This window comes from Sturnira hondurensis, unplaced genomic scaffold (genome assembly GCF_014824575.4).
Source record: "Sturnira hondurensis isolate 20B ecotype Veracruz unplaced genomic scaffold, ASM1482457v3 Scaffold0012467, whole genome shotgun sequence".
Classification (NCBI taxonomy): Eukaryota; Metazoa; Chordata; class Mammalia; order Chiroptera; family Phyllostomidae; genus Sturnira; species Sturnira hondurensis.
In genome coordinates, this window is record NW_028085098.1 from 3,526,143 (window position 1) to 3,541,030 (window position 14,888).

Here is a 14,888-nt window from a genome sequence, read left to right on the forward strand (position 1 = left end):
AAATTCCGATAGTCCTTGAATGCTAATGAGGTGGCAAGGAAGTGCTAACAGGAATAATGCATGGGGAGAAGAGCTCCCATTTAACTTCTGGGCAAACTGTCCTGTAAAAGTCCTACCATTTCATATGCATAAGAAATAAAGAGGAGTTAACTCTGGGAGATTGAATTGACTTTATTAAGTGAATCATGAATTGGGGCAGCATCCCGTCCAGCAACTACTAGGGGGCTTCTGGAGGCTGTACAAAATATATTTATAAGAAAAAGGGTGGGNTTCCTGATTTGGTAAAAAAAACCCATAAGAGCAGAAATGGATAATAACTCTCTCCTAACCATGAATTCAATTGTGTTTGTGTGTGGCAAAGCAGAAATTCCGATAGTCCTTGAATGCTAATGAGGTGGCAAGGAAGTGCTAACAGGAATAATGCATGGGGAGAAGAGCTCCCATTTAACTTCTGGGCAAACTGTCCTGTAAAAGTCCTACCATTTCATATGCATAAAAAATAAAGAGGAGTTAACTCTCGGAGATTGAATTGACTTTATTAAGTGAATCATGAATTGGGGCAGCTTCCCGTCCAGCAACTACTAGGGGGCTTCTACAGGCTGTACAAAATATATTTATAAGAAAAAGGGTGGGGGCAAGAGAGAGATTAACAAGAGGAAAAAAAAAGGATTATTTTGTAGGCCAGGACATCTTCTTTTGTGGGGAAGGGAATGTCAAGCATTTAATCATGCAAATTGCTTCTCTTTCTTCCTATGGTGGGGGTGGGGGTAGAAAATGGAGAGAGCCCACATGACAGATTACTATTTGTGTTAACCTGAAAATTCCAGACCCGTTGATTAAGACTACATATCTGGTTAAGGTGGAAGCTACAATTAGGTCAGACATTAAGTCTAGGTTTTGCATCATGGGCTTTAGCACAGTGATGCCATTTTTGGGTCTGTGATTTCTCCTTTAAGAATGAGAACTATGATCATGTCATTCAATAGACTTCTAAAATTTCAGATTATTGAGACCTGAGTAAAGCTCATTAACTTCCTTTCCTCCCCAGTTTTCCTGCACAACCCTGCCCCCCATCACCGCCAGGCTGTGGAAGAGAAGTAATTGTAGAATAATAGAAAAATAAAATAAGCTGCATATATAGTTTTATACTTTATAATAGCCACTTAAAATAATTAAAAAATAAAATGTGTTATGGGTGTCTTGAAAGGTTTTCTTAGGCTCTGCTGAGGAAGAAATGCCAATCAACCACAAAGTTAGGTAGTATAGCGCTTTAATGGGGTTTGTGCACCTGGGCAAGGTTCTCCAGTCCGCAAAGTGGGGCCGAAGAAGCCACACCCAAGCAGGGAATGTGGTGGGGTTTTATTTTTGTTGGCTCTCTTCGTGGGAGCTGGGGATTGGTCCCCTTTGAACAAAGCGGCAACATATCATTGGTGGTTCTCCTCGGGCTCAGGTTGCTATGCGGATATCCGTTTTGGCAAAGCCTGCCGTTTTGGCTCCCTGGTTTGACGTCAGCCATCTTTTCCAGGTTGTAGTTCAGCCACCATTTTGTCCTACCCTGCCCATCTGGACATGTCTACTCCAAGAAAGATATATTGGGATCCTAACCTCCAGTATCTCAAAATGTGAACGCACTTGGAGACTGGGTATTTAAAGACATTATTAAGTTAAGATAAGTTCATTACAGTGGGTTCTCATCCAGTCTGACTGTTGTCCTTATAAAAAGAAAGAATTTGGACATAGAGACAGATATCCACAGAAGAAAAATGATATGAGGACATCGGGGAGAAGATAGACATCTGCAAGCTAAGGAGAGAGGCCTAGACAGATCTTTCCTTCAGAGCTCTGAAGGAACCAATACTGCTGACCCATTGATCTTGGACCTCTAACCTTTAGAACTGCAATACAATAAATTTTTGTTGCTTAAACAACTCAGTGTGTAGTACGTTGGCAGCTCTAGCAAACTAACACACAGTGAAGTGATTTATTAATGCTTTATTTAATATTGTGAAAATAATTATCATTCCACATGTAATCAACATAAAAGTAATTTTCAATCTTCCAAATCCAGTGTGCTTTGCACATGTATAGCACGTCTCAGTTTGGACTTGCTACGTTTCAAGAGTTAGGTTACCATGATTTGTTTGTGGGCCCGACGGTGAACATTCTGTGGCTAAGGTGAGCTGAGTCCTGGGGAGTGGATCCTGTTACCCACTCTCTCAAGTTTGCACTTCTGGAAACTGTATGGTTGGAAGGCAATTAGGATTGGGGCCTTTGCCTTCATGCCTGAAGATGGTAAATTAAAAATAAAAAGAAGTTTTCATTTTTTTCTCATTAGTGTGGTTCTGCTAATATGTATTTTAAAACCTGGAAATGGGGTACATTTCCTAATTGGGAAAATTGGCCAATTCATTGTTATCACTTTAATCATACAAATGCAGACTTTACAAGTGACTTACTATAGAAACTGAGAAAAAACCCATCTCCTTCCAACTAAAAATATAACAGTTCCTAGATAAATATGCACAACCATATGACAAGTGGTTTCTGGGGCACAGTGCTACATTTTATTTCTTTTAATGAAGTCAATATGGTGGCTCTTGAGAGTATGAAAGTATGAATTTCTAATTGTATGCCTGGCTCTTGCCTACTGTTCAGTGTTTGTTAGGTCAGCCCATCACCTCGTACCTTTCTATTCATTGAATGATGCTGGAAGAAAAGGGTGAAGGAGGATACATTTTTTTAATATTTGTCATCTGCTTTCTTTCTAATATCTTAAAAACAAACACTAATAAATTAACATGGTCTGTTTTGTCAAGTACTTTATGAAAAATAAACACAAAATGGTGTCAGTGCAAGAAACATCCAAACCTGTAGAGAATTTTTATGAGTTTATTTGAGCCCAACTGACAATGATTGTCTTAACAGATTGAGCAAATGCCTTGGATAATGGCAGTTTTATAGCTTACTTTACACAGTTGAGTCAAAGGATGTGGTGTAAACTAGATTACAAGGGATCCATTGGTGGTAGATTAAGGGGGAGGGAAATGCAAAATGGAGAGGTCTCTGGAATTGGATAAAAAGGAAAATGGAGAGACACACACTTTTTACATGGGTGGGTACAGGATAGTTAATGAAACCTCCATAAAACCCCAAAGGAAGGGTTTTGGAGAACTTCCAGGTGGGGAAACCAGAATGCTTCCTTGTGCCACTAGGGCAAGTCCTAGACTTTACAAACATCTTGTTTGGGACTGTTTATGTAAGAAACACCCAAACTTGTACAGAATTTTTATACGTTTATTTGAGCCAAACTGATGATAAATTCCAGCAAACAAAATCTTAATGGATTTAGAAAATGCTCTGGAAAGTGGCAGTTTTACCGCTTACACATAAGAATCGAAGGGGAAGATGTAAGAGCATTACATATAGTCCACTGGTGATAGATTAGGGAGACAGAAGAGAACAAAGTAAGGAAATCTCTAAGATTGGATGAAAAGTAAAATGGGTAGACATAAATTTCTTTTACATTGGTGGATATAGGATAGTTAACAGTTAGTATTTACAGCACAAAGAGATGGTACGCTGGGACCCAGGTAACAATGAGGGGTTCTTTGTCTCCTGCTCTGGCTGGGAGGTGGAAAATAGGGAATTACTCTAATATTCCAAAGCTATGTTATCTTAGATGTGAAAAGACAATAGACAGGCTTAGTTAAGATAAAGATTAACCTTTGTCAAGGGAGATACCAGCCTAGGACATAACTACCTGCCTTCACTTACTTTTAGTTAGGAAGTTTTAATTTCAGACCATCCTGTGTGGTGCCTTTCAGTCTTTGATTTGTAAGGCCCACCATATGGGCCACCCCTGAGTTTATCAGTTTTAATATGTGTCCCCTTTATTAGTCATAGGACTTTGCCCTATGCATCTCTTCATCTGGCTATTAATTCATATAATAAACCATTAATCTCACAAGTAGATTGATTTCTTGAGTTCTTTGAGCTGCTCTAGCAAATTCATTCAACCCAAGGAGGGGATCATTAGAACTTCTGATTTGTAGGCAGTTGGTCAGAAGTGCAGGTGACAATGTGGACTTGTGATTGGCAACTGAAGTGGGGATCAATCTTGTGGGACTGAACCTTTATCCTATGGAATCTGGTGCTCTCTCTGGGCAGATAGTATCATAATTAAATTGAATTGTAGGTCACTCAGTTGGTATCCAAAAATTGTGTAGTGGTGTTGTGGAGGAGAATCCCCCAGCTCCAAACACATACCTTGCAATTGGGTGCAGATCCTTATGGGACAACTGACAACACTATTAAATAACAGTGTTCTTCAGGCTGTGGTCTAGTAGGGGAGAGAAAGTTGAGTCCCACGTAATTGTGAGAGGAATATGAGTATCATAAGACAGTGTTGGAGAAGAAGCTGAGACCAGTACTCTGTCTATCTGCTTTTCCACAGGCCTCCATCCATGCTACTTTTTCTTCTTACTCCTTGTTCTCTCTTTGGTGTAGTCTCACCCATCTCATAGTTTCACATGTTATGTGTATTTCACCTGAAAATTTCTAAAACTTTCTCTGGCCTGGACCATGCTAGAACCTTCTATCTCAGTGTGTACTGTACTCCTCACTGCAGGTCCTTAGCAGAACAAACTCCATATAGCAACAACTTTAGCTTTCCCTCCAGAGTTTCTCCTACTTCTGGTTTTCCTTTTTTGTTGGAAAACCAGGGATCATGAGTGACTCCTTCCCCTTCTTCATTTCCCACCATTTAGCCAGCTGCTAAGTCTTGTGCATGCTATTGCTATAATGCCATTTGAATTTTTGCTTCTCTTCAGTCACTAGCACCTCCCCCAACCTCAGCCCATGCTACCAGCATCTCTCAACTGAATCCTGTCCTTGTTTCTCCCCCTTCCAATTTGTTCTCTAAGCCTCAGACAGAAAGATTTCAAAAAAGAGGCAGATGTGATTAAATACCTCCCTATTTCCATCCTTCAGTAGGGCCTGAGATAAAAAGTATAAACCCATGGTACTTCTTGTTCTGGCTTCTGCCTAATTCTTTGGTGGTTCTATCACTTATCTCTCCCTGTCTGGTTCTATATCAGTGATTTTTAAAGTGAGGTGCTGGGTATGCAGCATCAACAGCACTGAGAAACTTGTTTGCAATGCAAATTCCAAAGCCCACCCAGGACCTACTGAATAAGAAACTCTGGCCCAGCATCCTGTGTTTAATAATCTTCCAAGGAATTCTGCTGCATTTCAAGTTTAATAACTATACTCAATACTAAGAATGACTAGTACACATGTTCAGTCATTTAAATAAAATAAGAAATAGGACTTATAAAGCAAGGGGTGGGGAAGAGCTCTTGCAACAGGGAGTATGATGTTTCCATAAATCAGCAAGTATGTCAAGGGTTAAGCAAAAAGGATTTTTCTTTTACAGGGAACAGTGAATAAGCTACAAACAATCTAGAATGAAGAAGTGTGATAAAGGGGAGTGATATGACAGGATAGTAGATCAGAGGATGTTTTACCTTGAAGCCATCTATTCTCAGGAGGGAGTATGAAGGAAGGTATGTGTCCTACTGCAGGTTAAAGGTGCATCAAATTTCTGGGCCCTGAGGGAAGGAGAAACTCCCCATCACTGCTTAGTTACTAGCATTTGGTTCCATTTGATCACCAGGGATGAACAGTTCAGCCAATTATGAAGCAAAGAATGGGAATTTGTAAGATCTGTGTCTGGCCATCCCCAGGTAACCAAGAAGTCCTATGAAAAAGAGTGTTTCTTTAAAGTAGGTGGCTCTCAAAGAAAGAAAAAAAAGTGTGTGGGGGGGTGGTGGGAAGAAGGGGTCAAGGTTGCTTCCCTTGTATTCTAGGAGCATGGGGTTCAAGTAAATTCCTGCCGTGTCTACTTTGAACTCTAGCCCTTCACACCTGCTCTTCTCACTGCTGGGAGCGCTCCTGCCCAGTTCTCTTCTTCCACCCTCTCCCCATCCTGACAGGCTCATCATGTCCTGGTGGCATCTCACTGAATCTTCTCTTCTGTGCTAGACTTGACACATGTAGTCCAAATATCCAGTTCTGACACCGTGCCTGGCGCCTTGCTGGAGTCAGTTCATAATAAGTGAAAGAAAACAGAGAAGTTTCTTGAAAGATATATCAATTTAAGAAACGTTCAGAGCATTGATAATAATCCCTCAAGAACTTTTTTTCTTCTCTGCCTGTCGCGAGAAGGCAGTCAGAAGTTTCACATTCCACCCCTGAGAGCTCCTCAACACTGCTCCTAAAACAGCTTCCGTTTTATCCACTCTGCAGGAGTTCCCTTTATTCCAGCTCAGCTGCTGGGTGGATTTTTTAAAACATTCTCTATTGTGTTCTTCAGGGCAGGATAGAGGTGTTGCAGCTTTCTAATGTGCTGCCAGGCTGCAGATAAGGAATTTAACAGCCCGTGGGAGGGCCAATTAGAGTCAATTATAATGTAATTGAACTGCCTGGTATTCCTTGTCTGTATTGAATTTTTTGGAAGGAAGATTGTGCTCTCTTCATGTTGTGATAGGGGCCAGTGACAGGTCCATGGATTCACAGGAAATGGCTTTGGCCCTAGATACTGGAGTAGTGTTTTATGGAGACTATAATGTCTTCCGAGATCAGGGTCAGAGAAGATCAGCTTAGCTGTTATTTTGAAAAGGCAGGAGAATCTTTGACTTTGCTATTTCTTTTTCTTTTATTTTTTCTTTCTTAAGATAAGAGAATTACTGAATTTTATGAAGAATTAGGACATATATGAGATGCCTACCTCACAGTCAGTCTGTGGGAAGTTAGGACACTCAACCTCTTTCTCTATTGTCGGGTGTTGCAGGTTGGCAACCACAGGAGGATCAATTCCATACTTTCCCACCGACCATCCTTGGAAACTAGTCTTTGGACCATTGTTGATGGGATCCAATGATTTTCCCTTTGTTACTACACCTGGAACCAAACACAGGTCCAGCTGCCTGCTGCTTCAAACGTCAGTATCCTTGAGACAGGCTCTGGTGTAAAAAAAAAAAAAAAAAGAACAGAGGTTTTCAAGTGCCAGCCACCTGGAAGATGGGAGACTCATGTCTCAAAGCCCGTTTTCACCTGTCAGTGGAGGCAGAGGTTTTTATAAGAAGGGAAAGCAGAACAAAGAGATCAAGGAGAGGAGGTTGAAAAGTTCCTATGTGCAGACCAGTACAGTTCATTCAAATAATTCAAGGGATGGTTTGATGTGTGTCATCCTGGTTTAGTCATCTGAGCTTCGTAACATCCTGGCTCCATGGTTGAAGGTCAGCAAATATCCCAGAATTAGGAGGCCTGAAGGTCAGAGTCTACATCTTTTGCTTAGTTCCTAGGATTCTTTTACAAACATACTGTAAACAAGCATCTACAAGCCACATATTAGTCAGAGTCAGCATTTATAGAAACAATATTAAAAGAATGGTGAGGTGGGTTACAATTCCTTACTGTTAAAATTTCCCACTGTTTCACACCCATTATCAGTATTGGGATGTAGCTTACATGAATCTGCAGAGGTGTGGTTCCATGATTGGGTAACCAGTTTCCCTAGTGGTACTTACCCCCATAATGTAGCTGCTTCCTATGGTTCTTCCTCCTTGCCATCTTGATTCTTCCTGATTCTTGCTCTTCCTCCCTGTGGCTATGTATTCTAATAAAATAATATGATAAGTGACATCAATCTCACCCCTCAGCCTTTGATGAACCAAGGATAAGACCAATTATGTTTGTGAGAAATGAAAAAGAGAGCATGTTTTGATTGATTTACACATTTTACTATGTTCTGGGAAACTGTTTAGTGGCCTAAGAGTCCAGTCCATGGCAGAAGGCTCCCAGAGTGATAGAAGGAAAGCTAAGTGATGGTTTAGATATTATGTTGTTTGAATGCTTGTCAGTTCCCTTCACCAGTGACAAGTCTGCTATGTGCCCTCGTTAGCGTCACTCAACTTCCCTCTGTAGCCTGGCACAATCTCCTCCATAAGCCACTCTACTCCATAAAGAGCCTGTGTTGGTCTGAGCCCCTCTAGAAGCAATCCCCAAAACTAGAATGTAAGAGCAAGTAGCTTATTTCACAGCTGATGCCAGGAAACAACAGTAAGAGAGTGGGAACATGAGGGCGAGCAGGGTGAGCAGGGTGAGCAGGGGATGTGTAACAAGTAAGTTACCATTGTCAGTAAGTGGACCTCAATCTTGAGAACACATTCTCAGAATTATTCCACTCCATTCCCTGGAGGGGTGAGAAAGCTTAGTGTTTTATACATCAAGTCCCATCAGTTACATTGAAGACTGCTTTGAGGACATGTGGGGGTTAATCTCTGACACTTGGGACCCTTCCCATACAGGCAGAGAAGGATTGTGGAGGGAGAGAAAGCCCTTGGGAATGGAAGTCAGGCCATGGTGCTCTATGGTCTTAAAGATGTACAAAGCTGTCATGGATTCTCCTTTCCTCAATTCAAGGCATAAAACTGGAGCTTGTTCCTCTCACAATGTCACTTGCCCCATGTCTGATCTTCGCTGTGAGCTCCAGGTTTTTTGGTTCTTCCACTTATTGGTTAATTATGTGTATACAATGCTTAATATAAAGCACTTTCTTAATACAAAGCACAGTGATAGATTTTAGAGCTATAATAAGGACTAGAGTAAATAACTTTTCAGTTATGTATTGTTATATTAGCATTCATCTCAAAACTTGGTGGCTTAAAGCAACAATTACTTTATTTTTTTCATGATTCTGCAGTCTGGGCTTGGTTTAACTAGGTGGTTCTTCTGTTGGTCTCACTTGAATTTTTTCATGAGCCTGTGGTTGTTTGGAGGCTAAACTGGGGCCGTAGGATCCAGGAGGACTTTATTCACAAATATGGGACCTCAGTATCTTCTTCATGGTTTCTCTTTTCACGCTGTCTCACCATACAATAGCCTAACCCAAGAATTATTATTTGCATGGCAAAAGATTCAAAGATCATATCGATATGCTGATAGCTTATTGTTAGGCAAGGTTTATACTCAATGCTGAAGGTGAGTGCACAACGGTGGGAATGCCGGGAGGTGAGTTTCACTGGGTGCTACTGAAGTACAATCTACCACAAGTGGTTCTAATTCAGTGACTTCCAAAGTGCATTCTTGGGAATCACTAGGACTCCAAACAACCCTACTCACTTCAACAATAAGAATTTCACTTACAAGTATTTGGCAATTAACAGTTAAGATTTCTATTGAGGAAAGTGTTTCACTGCTAAGACTTTAAAATCATTGAACTGTATGATTTCCTGCAAGTTAAACATTCTATGCTTTATGATTCTAGGAGTTCTTGGTCCATGTACTGATCATCCTTGGATGATAGCGCATATTCTTATCTACTTCTCTGGGTAACAGCCAAGATGGATGCAATAATGTCTCCACATCTCTTAGAGGTCTTCAACAGACACACTGAATGCTTTCATTGAATTTTAATTCCCTTCCTCTATTACATTCTACATAGGAAATACCTCCTTATTTAGAAAGTTAATATCCATAATTATAAGCACTTAAGAACTTAGAGGCAGGTGTTGATATTAAATAAACCAACAGTGTGAACATATATTCATTTGAAAGGTGCTATCCTGTATGTATGACTGTGGTATCACTGTTTTGATGCCAATAGCACGTGCTCTATTTTACTTGTGAAATTGTATGTATTTTGTAAATAATAACTGTGACAGCTATCCATCACTGAATAGTGTCCCTTCATCGTGTTCCCAAAACTGTGATAAGTACTTTTCATTTCATCCTTTTAGTTATTACAAAACCAGTACAAAATTGTTATTATTTCCTTGGAAGGAACAAAGAAGAAAACTGAGGCTTAGCAACTGGTCCAAATCCATGCAGCTAAGGAGTTAGTGACAGAGCTTAAGTAGGAACCCAAAACTTTCAAGCCAAAAAACCAGTCATCTTCTTCTCCACATGATACCATCCTCTCATACCTCATTCATTCCTCTTATAATAAAAGGCCTAATTAAAAATGTGGGATTTCAGTGCATAGCAAGAGCAAATACTTGTCTGTACTAGGTGTACCCTCCAGTTACTGCCTACAGCACAGTTTCTCAACCTTGGTTGCATATTGAAATAATCCAGGGAGATTTTAATAAATACTGATGCCTGATTCCCACCCTCTTCATTCCAGATTGAAATTGACCTTGATCAAATGTGAGCACTGGGCTTTCTAAAGCTCCCAGGTAGTTCTAATTAAGCAGCTGGGATTGAGAATCACGGAGAGGAATTGCCTTGTGTCTCTGTTCCTTCAAGAGCCACTTACTTACAGGACCCTGACTGTCTAATGTCATTGCAGATAACTTTGTCATTTCTTAACAAACTTCTAATCATGTTTCAAAACCCAGATCCAATGAATAAAAGGACATCATCAAGGGAAAGTTAATGTGTGAAAACATTCAGACTGACGATATAAAAATATCTGGGCTCATGATCATGAACTACCTCTCAGGGTTTCCTACTGCCTCCTCTGCCACATCCTGATAGTTTACATACGAAGAATTCCTGCTTCTTGATTCTTAGGCTCCACTGTCTGCCTAGTGGGGGTCTCTTAATTTTATGTCTATTAGTTTTTTTCCTTAATTCCTTCATTTTTTCCACCCAGCAATGAAACCTCTCCCCTCTGACAGCTGTCAGCCTGTTCTCTATGAATATGTTTCTATTTTGTTTGTTAATTTTGGTCATTAGATTCCACATATGAGTGAAATAAAATGGTGCCTGTCTTTCTCTGACTGGCTTATTTAAACACTTTATTAGGTGATCAAAAGGAAAGAGTTCATGGGCCTCTCAATTTTAGAAGAGAGGATCCAATTGCACTAGTTTTGGGGGTCCACTGGTAGGTGATTGAGGAGGAGGAAATGGTGCTCGTCCTGCAGCTTCACTCTTTTTCGTGATTTGCTCTGATCAGGGTCAACTCTCCTGAGAATGTGCAGCACCAGTGAGGTTCCCATGTGGCCTCTGTCATGTGAGGGTGCAGATTGTTTATTTATTAGGATTGGGGCATTTAACTGTCATAACTTTATCCTACAAAACTAGTTGAATTTAGAGGACATAAAAGATACCCAGAAAAATATTGAAAAATAGAAAACCACTACAGGAAATCTAATGACACTTTCATCTACATCTACAGCTATATCCTGGCCAAACATCAAACTCAAATAAACTTAAATTCTCCCAAGTTTGACCTTGTTTATTTTTTAAAAATATATTTTATTGATTATACTATTACAGTTGTCCCATTTCCCCCCTTTATTCCCCTCTACTCTGTACCCCCTCTCCCACCATCATTCCCCCACCTTAGTACATGTCCATAGGTCATACATGTAAGTCCTTTGGCTTCTCCATTTCCCATGCTATTCTTAACTTGCCCATGTCTATTTTGTACCTGCCTTTATGCTTCTTATTTATTCCCTGTAACTTTTCACCCATTCTCTCCTCCCCTCCCTGTTGATAACCCTCCATGTGATCTTTATTTCTGTGAATCTGTTCCTGTTCTAGTTGTTTGCTTAGTCTATTTTTGTTTTTGTTTTAGATTTTGTTGCTGATAGTTGTGAATTTGTTGCCATTTTACTGTTCATATTTTGATCATCTCTTTTTCTTAGATAAGTCCCTTTAACATTTCATATAATAAGGGCTTGGTGATGATGAACTCCTTTAACTGGACCTTATCTGGGAAGCACTTTATCTACTCTTCCATTCTGAATAAAAGCTTTGGTGGATAGAGTAATCTCAGATATAGATCCTTGCCTTTCATGACTTTGAATACTTCTTTCCAGCCCCTTCTTGCGTGCAAGATTTCTTTTGAGAAATCAGATGATAGTCTTATGGGAACTCCTTTGTAGGTAACTCTCTTCTTTTCTCTTGCTGCTTTTAAGATTTTCTCCTTATCTTTAATCTTGGATAATATAATTATGATGTACCTTGGTATGTGCTTCCTTGGGTCCAACTTCTTTGGGACTCTCTGAGCTTCCTGGACTTCCTGGAAGTCTATTTCCCTTGCTGGATTGGGGAAGTTCTACTTCATTATGTTTTCAAATAAGTTTTCAATTTGTTGCAAATTGAAAACTCTTCCTCTTCTCCTTCTGGAACCCTTATGATTTGGATATTGGAACATTTAAAGTTGTCCCAGAGGTTCCTAAGCCTCTCCTCATTTTTTTGAATTCTTGTTTCTTCATTGTGTCCTGGTTGAGTATTTATTTCTTCCTTCTGCTCCAAACCTTTGATTTGAATCCCGGTTTTCTTCCATCACAGTTGGTCCCCAGTACATTTTCCTTATTTCACTTTTCATAGCCTTCACTTTTGTCTCTATTTTGCAATCATATTCAACCATTTCTGTGAGCATCCTGATTACCAGTGTTTTGAACTGTGCATCTGAAAGGTTGGCTATCTCTTCATTGCTTAGTTGTACTTCTTCTGGAGCTTTGATCTGTTTTTTTCATTTGGGCCATATTTTTTGTCTTGGTGCACCTGTTATGTAGTAAGGGGCGGAGCCTTAGGTATTTGCCAGGGCAGGGCCAACCACATTGTGCTGTATGTGGGGGAAGGCTACTGGAGGAAACAATGCTGCTTACTCAGCTGTGGGCCTACTTTTATTCACTTCGTCCACACCCACAAGGAAATCGGGCCATTCTGGAGCTGATTCCCAGGTGTGTGGTTTTGTGTATGTTCTAGAACCCTGTGGGTCTCTCCAACAAACTCTCCTGTGGGACTGGGAGTTTCTTCTGCCACGTCAACTCCCCCAGGTTTTTTCAGTCAGAGTTTTTGAGGCTTTATTTCCCTGTGCTGGAACCCTCAGTTTTGTGGTTTGTCTCGCTTTTGGGGTTTTTCACATGCAATTGTGGGACTGCCTGTTCTACCAGCTGCCACCTTGCTTCAAGTTCTCTCCACCCTGGTTGTCTATCTCTGCCCCTCCTGTTGGTCTGGATGAATGTTTCTTCTTTAACTTCTTGATTGTTGGATTTCCATACAGTTTGATATTTTTGACTGTTCTGGTTGTTTTTTTGTTTTTAAGTTTGTTGTTGTCTTTCTTTTGGTTGTTTAAGGAAGCAAAGTGTATCTAATTATACCTATATCTTGCCCCAAAGTCTCATCCTTGTTTATTAAAACCAGTTATGATGTTTTTAAGCATCAAAATAATTAGATTAATGTTGGGAACTGCTCTGCCTGGTTTCAGGAATTGTAACTACCCCCCATGGCTAAGGATGAGTGAGTGACCTCCAGAATGCAATCCACAAAAAGACAAAGCTTGTCTCTGGTGGCAAATGCTGCCTCAGCTTACTCCCCTGTCCCCAAAGCATGGTCAATGTCCATAATGTGTAAGACTCCTCACACAGAGAGGGACAACCTAAGCCATACACAATCACTTCCATCATGCAAGGACTCAGGGGGCTGCAACAAAGAGGGAGCGCTGAACCCTCATCCCTGGCTCTTGTGGCATAGCTCGAGTCCCCATTTTTGTCTGGGAGAAGTGCTGTCTGGCTCTAATCCACTTAAGCCTGAAAACCTGTGATGGGAGGCAGTATAGCTCCTTGCCTTGCTAGAGCTGTATCTGGGTTGGTCAGGCCTGAGAAAGAATATGTAAAAAACCTGTGAAACCTGCTTTGTTTAGAATGCTCTCATTTAAATGATAAGGGTCCAAGCAAGAAGTTTGTTCCTCAAAGTTTTATAGCCCTTTAGCTACCTGACCCTGACTGAGAATAAGTCCTGAGAATTAGTTCTTTGAATAGTATCTATTGTTTGATCCTTACCTGCATTCCTGTGCAAACGAATCCAATAAAAGCCCCTTGAGGAAGGGGCTCTTGGCCCTTCCCCTTTGAGAGATTGGCCACCTTTCCTCCCCAGGCAGATCATGTCTTGGTAGTATCACTTTCATCTGTGGCGAATGGGGGTACTTTGTGGGCAAAGTTTCCCCCCCCCCGAATTAACACCTAAAAACTTTTTAGTCATTTGGTTTACTATATTTTAATGATTTTTGTATTGTCTTTTTTTCATTACCATTTAGCCCCTTTATAACTCCTTCCCCATCCCACCTCCACAATCACCACACTGTTGTCCATGTCCATGATTCTATTTTCCTTTTTGCTCATTCCTTCCACCTTACTTCCCCAGACCTTAGCTGTCATTCTGCTATCTGTGGGTTTGTCTCTATTTTGCTTGTTAGTTCAGTTTATTCATAAAACTTCACATATGAGTAAAATCATATGGTATTTGTCTTTCTCTGACGGGCTTATTTCACTTAGCAAAATGTTTCTCAGGTCCATCTATACTGTTCAAAAGGTAAAACTTTCTTCTTTTCTATGACTGAGTAGTATTCAATTGTATAAATGTCCCATAGTTGTTTTATCCACTCATCTATTATTGGACACCTGGGCTGCTTCCATAACTTGGTGATTGTAAATAATGCTGGAATGAATGTAGGGGTGCTTAATTTTTTTCCAATTAGTGTTTTGGGTTTCTTCAGATATATCCCCAGAAGTGGAATTCCTAGGTCAGAAGGTAGATCCATTTTAAATATTAAAAAAAATATTTTATTTCATTTTTGAAATATTTTATTTCTTTTTAGAGAGAGAAGGGGAAGGAGAAAGAGAAGGAAAGAAACATCAATGTGTGCTTGCTTCTCTCTTGTGTGCCCACAACTAAGAACCTGGCCTGTAACTCAGGCTATGTGTTCTAGAATGGGAGTCAAACCAGTGACACTTTGTTTCACAGGGTGGCACTTAATTCACTGAACCAGACAAGCCAGACCCATTTTTCATTTTTTGAGGTATCTCCATATTGATTGTCACAGTAGCTGCACCAATCAGCTTTCGCACCAACAGTGCAAAAGGGTTCCCCTT

General features: G+C 40.3%; 1 long non-coding RNA gene across 1 annotated transcript; it reads right to left on the reverse strand.

Moving 5' to 3' along the window:
• Nucleotides 1–2,027: 2,027 nt before the first annotated feature.
• Nucleotides 2,028–7,674, reverse strand: LOC118997054 (uncharacterized). The gene is made up of 3 exons (XR_005068598.1): nt 7,590–7,674; nt 6,788–7,022; nt 2,028–2,283 (listed from the first exon to the last, which is right to left on the reverse strand). It is a non-coding gene; the product is annotated as an uncharacterized LOC118997054 (long non-coding RNA).
• Between the last annotated feature and the right edge of the window lie 7,214 nt (nt 7,675–14,888).